At 36.7% G+C, this 10,369-nt stretch overlaps 1 pseudogene; it reads left to right on the forward strand.

Annotated features, from left to right (window-relative positions):
- The first annotated feature begins 4,149 nt into the window (after positions 1-4,149).
- Positions 4,150-5,578, forward strand: LOC122495968 (annotated as a pseudogene).
- Positions 5,579-10,369: the final 4,791 nt, after the last annotated feature.

Here is a 10,369-nt window from a genome sequence, read left to right on the forward strand (position 1 = left end):
GATCATAGACCTAAATGTAAAATCAAACACTACAAAATTCAAGGAAAAAAACTTATGAGAAAATCTTTGTAATCTTGAGTTAGGTAAATATCTTTTAGATATAATCCCAAAAGCATGATTCATAACAACAACAACAACAACAACAACAACAAATCAGCAAATGGTATGGTGGTTGCCAGGGGCTGAGGGGAGGAGGAAATGGAGTTGTTAATTAATGGGCATAGGGTTTTAGTTTTGCAAGATGAAAAAGTTCTGGACATTGAGTATACAACAATGTGAATGTACTTAACACTAAATCGTGCAGATAAAAATGATTAAAATGGTACATTTCATGCTATATGTATTTTACCTCACCAGATTTTTTAAAAAGTGGAAACCTAGAAAGAATCTAACAGTCCAACAATAGATAGCAGACATGAAATGAAGTATGGCATTGCCATATGATGAAAACCTTTATAGCCACTGAAGTTAAGACATTGTAGGAGAGTTTTTAATGACTTCAAAAACTCATGATTCAGTATTAAGGGAAGAAAGTGGCTTAGGAAACAATGTGTGAACTGGAATCCATTTTTTAAAACAAGTGTTTTATACCATTAGGTTCTTTTTTTAGTACTATAGCATTAGGTTCTTTTATTATTATTAAATAAGAAAAGACCTACCAAATCAAATGTTGATAAGGATATGGAGCAAATGGACTTCTCAATGACTTCTGGTCAGAATGTGAGATATAAAACCTGTTTGGAAAATACCAATAGTTTAGTAATTTTTTAAAAAGGGTGCCTGGGTGGCTCAGTCGGTTGAGCATCTGACTTCGGCTCAGGTCATGATCTCATTGTTGTGAGTTCGAACCCTACATTGGGCTGTCTGCTGTCAACACAGAGCCCACTTTGGATCCTCTGTTCCCCTTTCTCTCTGCTCCTCTTCTGTTGCACTCTCTCAAAAATAAGTAAACATTAAAAAAAAAAGCTAAACACACCTCTGTGTGACCTAGCCATCCTAGTCCTAGGTATTTACCCAAGGCAGATGAAAAGATTGTGCATGAATGTTCATGACAACTTTATTTGTAATGGCCCCCAAATTGAAAGAATGTGAATGCCTATTAATAGGTGAATGGATAAATATAAAGCATATCATTATAGTAGATTACTACTCAGCAATGCAAGCACTGAACTCTTGATACACACCATAGCATATGAATCTCAACATAGTTATGCTACTGAAAGAGCTAGACAAAAGAGTATAAAAAAATTCTAGGAAATACGAAGCAATGTAGAGTGTCAGGAGGGAGATCAGTGGCTCCATGAATGGGATGAAGGTGGGATAAATTACACAGGCAGAAGGAAACTTTCTTGGGTAACAGACATGTTCATTGTTTTGATTGTGTGATGGTTTCTGGAGTATGCATGTATGTCAAAATGTATCCCCAAATGTACTCTAGAGTATGCCCCGATTTACTGTATGTCAATTATACCTCAGTAGGCTGCTTTTGAAAAACGGGAAAATTCAAAATAAAACTGACCTTTGACTCATCATAATAAAATACTGAATATCAGATACAGAGAGAAAATCTTGAAAGCATCCAGAGAAAACAACACATTCTTTATATACGAACAAGATAGCAAAACACATATTTAGAGTTCTGAAAGAACAGAAAAAAAATCTGACAACTCAAAATTCTATATCCAGCAAAAATGAAGAAGCCTAAATAAAGGCAATTGTAAGTAAGGAAAAGAGAATTTATCACCAGCAGACATGCCCTTTGAGGGATGCTAATGGAAATTCTTCAGGCTCAAGGGAAATGACACCACACTGAAATTCAATCTTCAGGAAGCAATAAAGAGCACTGGAAATAAAGAGAGACTTTTCACAATGCCAAAAGAGTCAGTTCTTCAGAAAGACATAATATTCATAAATGTTTTTTTTCTCTCATAACACCTTCAAAATTCATGAGATAATAATGACAGAATCAAGGGGAAAAATAAACAATTCTATAATCATTGTCGAACTTTTTTAACACTATTTTTTAGCAATTGATAGAACAAAGAAAATCAATAAAGACATAGATGGAGTTGAACAAACTATCAACCATCTTGACCTATATGATATTTAGGTATCATTTACATTTAGAACACTGGGCTCAACAACTAGTTTCATAATATATATTCAAGGGCACCTGATACGTTCACTGAGCTAGATCATATGCTGTCCCTTCCAACAAGTCTTAAGTACATTTAAAAGGACTGAAAGCACACAGGATATGTTTTTTGAGTATAACAGAATTAAATTGGAAATCAATAACATGACTTCTCGGAAAACCACTGAAGTTATAGAAAACCCCTCTTATTTCTTTAGTGAAGAAATCACCAAAGAAAATGTAAAAAATTCTGAATTGGATAAAAATGAAGCCCCTCTTATTTCTTTAGTGAAGAAGTCACCAAAGAAAATGTAAAAAAATTCTGAATTAGATAAAAATGAAGCATAAAGCCAGAAAGCTTAAAAAATTTTTTTTTACATTTATTTATTTTTAAGAGACAGAGAGAGACAGAACGTGAGCAGGGGAGGGGCAGAGAGAGGGAGACACAGAATCAGAAGCAGGTTCCAGGCTCCGAGCTGTCAGCACAGAGCCTGTCACCGGGCTCAAACCCACGAACTGTGAGATCATGACCTGAGCCAAAGTCCGGTGCTCGACCGACGGAGCCACCCAGGTGGCCCTAAGCCAGAAAGCTTTTAAGGGGAAACATAGGGTAATATCTTTGTGATTTTTGAAAAGCAAAGTTCTGAAATGTAGAGCAATCACCATAATAGAAAAAAATTGAAAAGTTTGACTTACCAGAATTAAAAACTACTTAACAAAAGGCATTAATAAACTGAAGAGGCCTGACACAGATCTGAAGAAAATATATATTGTGAAACATGTATCTGATAAGGGACTGGGATACAAATATATAAAGAGCTCCTACAATTCAATAATAAAAAAAATAGCTTGAATTGAATAGACACATTAACAAGCATATGAAACAGGCATGTGAAACTGTGGTCAACATTATTGGTCATGTGGGTAATGCAAATTAAGACTACATAGACATACCACTACACACACATCAGAATGAAATGATTAATATTAGAAAGATTATCAGAACCAAATTTTAGTAAGGATGTGTAGCAACTGGAAATCTAATACATTTTTGTTGGGAATGTCAAATATGACAGCTATTGTGGCAAAAGATCTAGTATTTTCTTGTAAAACTAAATATACATGAACCTATGATCCAGCAATTCCATCTCTAGGTATTCATTTACTTAGGAGAAATAAAAACATAAATGCACATAAAGAGGCTTATATAAAAATATTCAAATTAGCTTTATTCATAATGGTCCAAAGTGGAAAATATCCCAGAGATCCTAAAATAGGAGAATGCGTGGAATACTACTCAGCAATGAAATGAATCAACTATTGTCAGGCAACAGTATGACTAAATCTCAAAAACATCATGTTTATCAAAAGAAGCCAGACACAAATTGTACACACTATATTATTTTATTTGTATGAAGTTTTAAAACAGCCCAATCAATCAATGATGGAAGAAAATTTGAACAGTGTTTTTCTTGGAGTGGAATTTGTATTGGTAATTGGAAGGGACTCGAATGATCTTTCTGGAGGGATAGTGATGTTCTATACTGATGGGCTTTGGGTTATACAAGGATTTGCACTTTTAGAACTCGGAAAAATCTGTGCATTACATTGTACGTAACTTTTACGTGAAAAGAAAAATAATATTGAACTCTAGTTAATGACAGAAATGCTGAAGTACTTAGGGGGACATACACTTATCTACAAGTTATCTTAAAATGCATAAAAGCATGCAATGTATCAATGTAGGAATAAATATGCAAAAAAGCAGGTATAGTAAAATGTTGCCACTAGAATCTGGATGATGGGTATATTGGCATTCACTCTAAAATTCTTTCAATTTTTGTATGTGTTTCAACATTTTGCTAATAAATTTCTTGAAAAAAGTCCTATACCCAAAATCTTGAGAGAGAAGAGAAAACATAGCATTGGGGTATGCCTGTGGGGTGCTGGAGCTGGAAGGGTCTGTTCTGGCGGTCAAGACGATGTTATAGATAGATCTTAGAAGAACTGCCAACATGTCCGAAGTTCAAGAAACCATTAACCGCTTCTTGGATGTGAACCTTCATGAAAGAAACTGGCCTCAGAAGTGAGTCTAAGCATCTCCAAGTCACTAGTGGAGCCACTGAACCTACTGGTTTTGAACAAATGGCAGCAGATGAAATGAGAGAGAAACTGAGCTCATCGTACAAACTCTGCAGAAATGAAGTGAGGTATATTCTGACATTTCAGTGAAAGTCTGGCTCAGGCTTATTGTCTGAGATCAGTTGATCACTTACTTGTGGTTGTTCATGAGTTTGAAGATTACCAGTTCAAAGAAACAAAAGAAGAAGTGTTAAAGGATTTTGAAGAATTGGCTGGAAGCTCCCATGCTCAGACCCTTTAAAAATATGGAAAATTAACACCAGTTTCCAGGAAAAAAATACATAAAAAGATAAATCAGAATTCAAGTAAAGGTAAGATTGATAATGGATGAGGAGACAAAACAGATGACAAAGATGTTAAAAGAATTCGAGAACACTAGCTTAGATTCACATACCTTAGACTATTATGAAAATTCAGCTATCAAAAAGATACCAACATTAGTAGGTAATGGCTTGGCATCTTGCAAAGATAAGACTGATGAAAGCTCAGAAGGAGAAACTGATCCTCAAGTGTTAAAGTTTAGAGTCATATGCAATAGGGCAGGAGAGAAACACTGCTGTACCTCAAATCAGGCTGCAAGAAATTCTAGGTGTGCTGTTCAGGATTAATTGAAGTAGAAAGCTGACATGACCAACTTTGAGGTGGAGATTCTTGAATATCCATGATAACCAAATCTTTGTAGGCATTGCATTGACAGAAGAGAGTGTCCACCAAAGAAACAGCTCACATTTTGGAGCTACAATTCAGATCTACTCTCACCTATGGGATGCTCAGTCTCTGTGTCCTCAACATACTCATTTAATAGTTGAAGGGATGTCTGGAACAGAGTCAATACCAATAGAGGGGGCTACAGAATGGTTTAATGGTTATATTGCCGGTGATAACAATACATTGGCTGTGAATAGGGCTGCCAATAATATCTCTTCTTTATTGACCAAGAGCTGTTCAATGGGATATCTGGAATTCCTCCCTGAGAACTGGCTCTGTGGATATTATTGTAACAGATATGCCATTTGGAAAAAGGATAGCCTCCAAGAAGAGAAACTGATCTTTATCCAGCTTGCCTCCAGAGATAAGCTGTATCTGTAGACCTGAGACAGGCAGGGCTATACTACTTACTCAGGACAAGAAATGCTCTCTACCAGGGCATTATCTCTGAAGTGACATGTGTGGCAGAAGGCACATACTGTCTGGGTGAGCATAGAGGGTCTTCATGCAGTAGTTTATGTTCTGAAACATCTATCTCAAGCTGTTGATTATCCTTCAGGAGAAGATAGAGAAAGAGGAATTGTCTGGCAATGAAAAGAAGGAGGATGTTTAACAGTATTTGTACTTCCCAACACTGGAAATGTCAGCATCGAGAACTTACACTGAGAGAAAAATAGTATTAACAAAAGTGCAGTTTGTGCTATTTAAACCAGCCTAAGGCTCTTCACCCTAGTTAGCAGAAGATGTGAATGGAATGTGATGGAATTGAACAAAAGCATATGAAGGAGCAGAGCTTTTCTTTGGATCTGTTCTGAAGAGGGAGCTGGGTGTTTAGTACTTTCCTTAAAATGCTTCAAAAATGCCCATAGAAAAGCCTACTAAAATGCTCTGGGATTTGGGTTTAGAACAATTTATTTTCAGGTTTTACAGCAGTTGCTGTTTTCCATTGGCCAGGTAGAAAGCTACCCTGGCCTAAAGGAAAGGGAGAGAATATAATGAGAGCATCTGAGGCCATAGCTCATTGCTTGTGTAGCTTGACTATTTTGTTGCTCAAGTTTTCATTACCTCAACCTTAAAACACAAAGTCCATGACAAGGTGAAATCTCACAAGATCTATGGGAAAGTTTGCCATCTGCCTTGTAAATTAAAATAGGCATCTGTTATTCAGATTAATACAGAGAACTAAAATAGAGGACTGGATTCATCAAAGAAATTGCACACTTTACTGTCAGTATAGGACATTTCCATTTTTAAATAATAGCAAATGTACTGATAGATGAAGTATGGGACCAATAAGCCAGATTAAAAGAAAATTTATTTTCTTTCAGTAAAAGAAGAGAGAGAAAACAGAATTAAAAAATTAAAGACAAGATGCTATAAACAATGAGTATTCAGATAGCAAAAATCTCTTAAATAGTAGATCCTATCTCCTAAATACAGACAAAATTAACAGGAGGATGGGAAGGATGGGAAGCGATCTCCCCCAAAGACTCCCCCAAAATCTACCCCAAAGTTGGAAAACTAGAACAAAGATAAGAAAATTATAGAATTAGGCAACATTAACTCAGTGGTATTTCAGGCAGTGAGAATTGAAAACATGTGACAAAGGAAATTATCAAAGGAGGAGGAAGAGGAAACGTGGGAGGAGAAGGTGAGGGAGGAGAAGATGACAGAAGAAAATTTCCAATAACGGGTTGAAAAGAATGTGCTTTCCTCAACCGAAAGACTAAGTGCCTAGCACAGTTACTAAGAGAAAAATAAGTTACCACTACCAAGAAATTTCAGAATATTAGGAATAAAGATATGATTTGGAAAACGTCTAAGCATAGTTCAGGGGAAGGGCTGGGGTATGGGATGGGATGAGGAGGGGATCAGAAGAAGTTGTCACAAGCCTGGGGACCACAATGGAATTTGACTCTCAACTGCAATGCTGTTGTCAGGAAATGATGGAATTGTGCCTTCCAAATTCTGAGAGAATTATTTCCAATCTAGGATTTTATGGTCAATAGTCAAGTGGTGAGATTAGAATAAAATATTTTAAAAGATGCAACATATTGACCTTCGTGCACCCTTTCTCAGGAACCTACTGGGTGTTCAAGTAAATTGAATTTGTAGACCAAGAAAGAAAAGATATGGAGTTTGGGAAACAGAAAAACCTAACTAGAGAGCCAGGTGAAGTAAATTCCTAACATGATGGTACAGGGAAATCCTAGAACCGCGGCAGGGAAGCAGGACCAGAGAGCACACTTGCCCAGTTAGAAAAATAACATCCCGGGATTCTGGAAAGATTGTTCTAAGAAACAAAAGAGCCACATTTACCTATTGTTTATGAACATATTCTGGGGAGCTTTATTCACACTAATGGGAGGGAGTTTAGGCATGAATCAGTGGAAGCTACATAAGAAATGAATTAAGCAAAGAGGAGACATTGATTGAAGTCAGGGAAATAAAGTTACACAAGGCAATGCTTCCTTCATTAATGAGTACATGGTCCAGCTGTGATTATTATATGACAATATTAATGTCAAATTCAATATGAACCTAACATGGTACAGAACCACATTAGATAAAGAGAGAAAGGGTGTATTAGGAAACTAAATCCTCATCTTTCATAGTATGAAGTCAATAGATATTAGTATTGAAAGAGTCACACATTAGTATATGTGGCATAAATTAGGAATATAATGGTAAATGCCAGAAGAAAATGAATTTCATATCTTTCCTCTGGAAAGCACACATCAGGGGTGAAAAAGGGAGCAGAAGACAACTTTTTTCCATTAAACTCTAAAGTCTTTTTTCCATAAACTCTAAAGTGACTTGACATTTTAGTAAATAAATAATAAAATAAAATTTATTATGCAGTGATATGGAATTATATCATTCAGATGACTCTGTTTTTTGAAAAAATGTATTCCTCTAGGTCAAAATATATACGTACAGGACTACTGTATTTCAAGGCCCTTCCCCCCCACCTTTATTGAGTTGGCAGATAGAATTATATTTAAAGTGTACATTGGGATGATTGATATATGCATACATTTGAAAGGATTTCTCCCATCCATTTAATTAACCAGAACATTATTTTATCTTAACAATTAAAAATAATTAAAATTATTTTACCTTAGAAATCAACTGTCTGTTAACCTTACATCTCTTTCTGAATCATGAATGATACGTAGTAGGAAAACCATTGAATTAGTAATTGATGTGTCCATCATATAGATTAAACCTGTTTTGGTAAGAGATTTTTTTTCCTCTTCATGCTTGAAATAAAGTAATACTCCTCCACTCCCCTGTAAAACTATAAGTGAGGTTTAAAAGTTTAGTCAAGTAGGAGCACCTGGGAGGCTCAGTCTGTTAAGCATCTGACTTCCGCTCGGATCATGATCTCATGGTTCCTGGGTTCAAGCTCCACATCAGGCCCTGCACTGACAGCTCAGAGCCTAGAGCCTGCTTCAGATTCTGTGTCTCCCTGTCTCTCTGCCCCTTCCCCCTGCTTATGTGTATGCTCTCCCTCTCTCTCAAAAATAAATAAATAAACATTTAAAATAAATAAATAAAAGCTTAGTCAAGTAAAATGTGGGATTGCAAACAATATCGCAAACAAACTTTTCCAGTCAGTCTTTGAGTTATGGTGTGAAAAAAGGAAACAATGTCTTTTATTAACTATGTATTATTACTAGCAGAATACACAGCTTTCTGGGCATGATAAAGCCCATAGTGGTCATAAGGTAATCACCTCCCATCACTGCCCTCCAGAAGAGAAGTGAATTTGGGCCTGCCTTGTGGAGAATGGACACTGCAGAGAACAGAAGCTAACTGGTTGTCATGTTATATTCAAATCCATGTTATTGTGGGATGTTCTTCCAGGTTTGTTGTATGGGCTATATGGTGAGGCTTAATCAGTTTATGTCAATTTAATATGACGTGTATTTTGTATTTGCTTAGTACAAAATATTATGATGTGTGTATGGCATGAAAGAACGTATGACAACACCCGACATAATAGTGGAATAGATAGTGTCACATAGATTTTTTCTTAAGGTTTCATTCTAGTGTGGGGTCAGATCCCTGAGGCACAGTTTCTCAGAGCTGGAACACCCTCAGACATGCAAATTGTCTAGACTAAGAGACAGCTTTTTGCAGTATTTTGCTCAGATTGCCTCTTTGAACCTAATCAAGCTGAGGGGCCTGTGAGCTGAGCAGGCAGGAAGTTGTGTGGCTGAAGCAGGGAGGGCTTGAGGAGTCATGGGAGAGGGAAAGTCATCCTCCCCCTCCCCCTTCTCCCCCAACCCGCCAGCACTCTGGCCTTGTTCCAGGTTAGGAAGAAGAATGTATCTGCATTTCTTTTCTCCTTCTTCATGTTTATTTTCTTCTCCATCTTGTCAGCTCTTAACATCCTTGCTCACAGCCCATGTAAATGCTTGGTTAGGCAGGTAATTTTTTTCCTGTGCCTGGGGCACAATGGACAATGACAATTTTGCTTGTATTCTGGGGCACAGAGATTCTTTTTTTTTTTAATGATTATTTATTTATTTTGAGAGAGAGAGGAAGAGAGAATGTATGAGTGGGGGAGGAGCAGAGAGAGAGAAGGAGAGAGAGAGAATCCCAAGCAAGCTCCCCACTGTCAGCTCTGGGGCATAGCGAGTCTTTTAGGTAAAACCCATTTAGTACTAGAATCATTTTTAAACTTAAAAGAAGAGCTATGATGTTGGCATCATCAGATGGTCCTGCTGGGGACTGAAAGAAAAAAATCATTATTTAAATATTCATGGGTAATACAAAAAGAATTTCTAATATTTATTACCCCATTTTTTATTTGTCACATGATTACTTGATACATGCTGTGTGTCAGATACAGTTCTAAGCATTTTTATAAATATTAACTCATTGGATCATTATACCAACTCTACAGAGTAGGTTCACTTTACAGATGAAGAAACCGAGGCCCAGAAAGATGAAATAAATTTCCCAAGGTCACAAAGCTAGTGAGCAACAGAGTTGGGAATCAAACCCAGGTAATCTGTAGAGTCCCTACTGTTCATTGTTATTCTGTGCTGCAGTGTGGTGACTACTGAATACGTGTAAAGAGAGTTGAATTGCTCATAATAGTTGCTAACTTGATTTCACTTATTTTATTTATGATGTCCAACATCTGGGAAGTTTGAAGTTTAAAGATTGCTCAGGTGCTCAAAATGTTGTCAGGCATATAAGGGTCTGGCAGTACAGATAACCTGAAAACCCTCCAGCTACAAACATCAGGAATTGCTCAATAAATTATAACTAACATCCTTATAAATGCATGGCTGAACTGCTAAGGAAGGCAGGGAAATTGCCTTGGGCCAGAAATGAAGAAGGAACTGAAAATCAGGACAGTGAACTGCA

This window comes from Prionailurus bengalensis, chromosome F2 (genome assembly GCF_016509475.1).
Source record: "Prionailurus bengalensis isolate Pbe53 chromosome F2, Fcat_Pben_1.1_paternal_pri, whole genome shotgun sequence".
Classification (NCBI taxonomy): domain Eukaryota; kingdom Metazoa; phylum Chordata; class Mammalia; order Carnivora; family Felidae; genus Prionailurus; species Prionailurus bengalensis.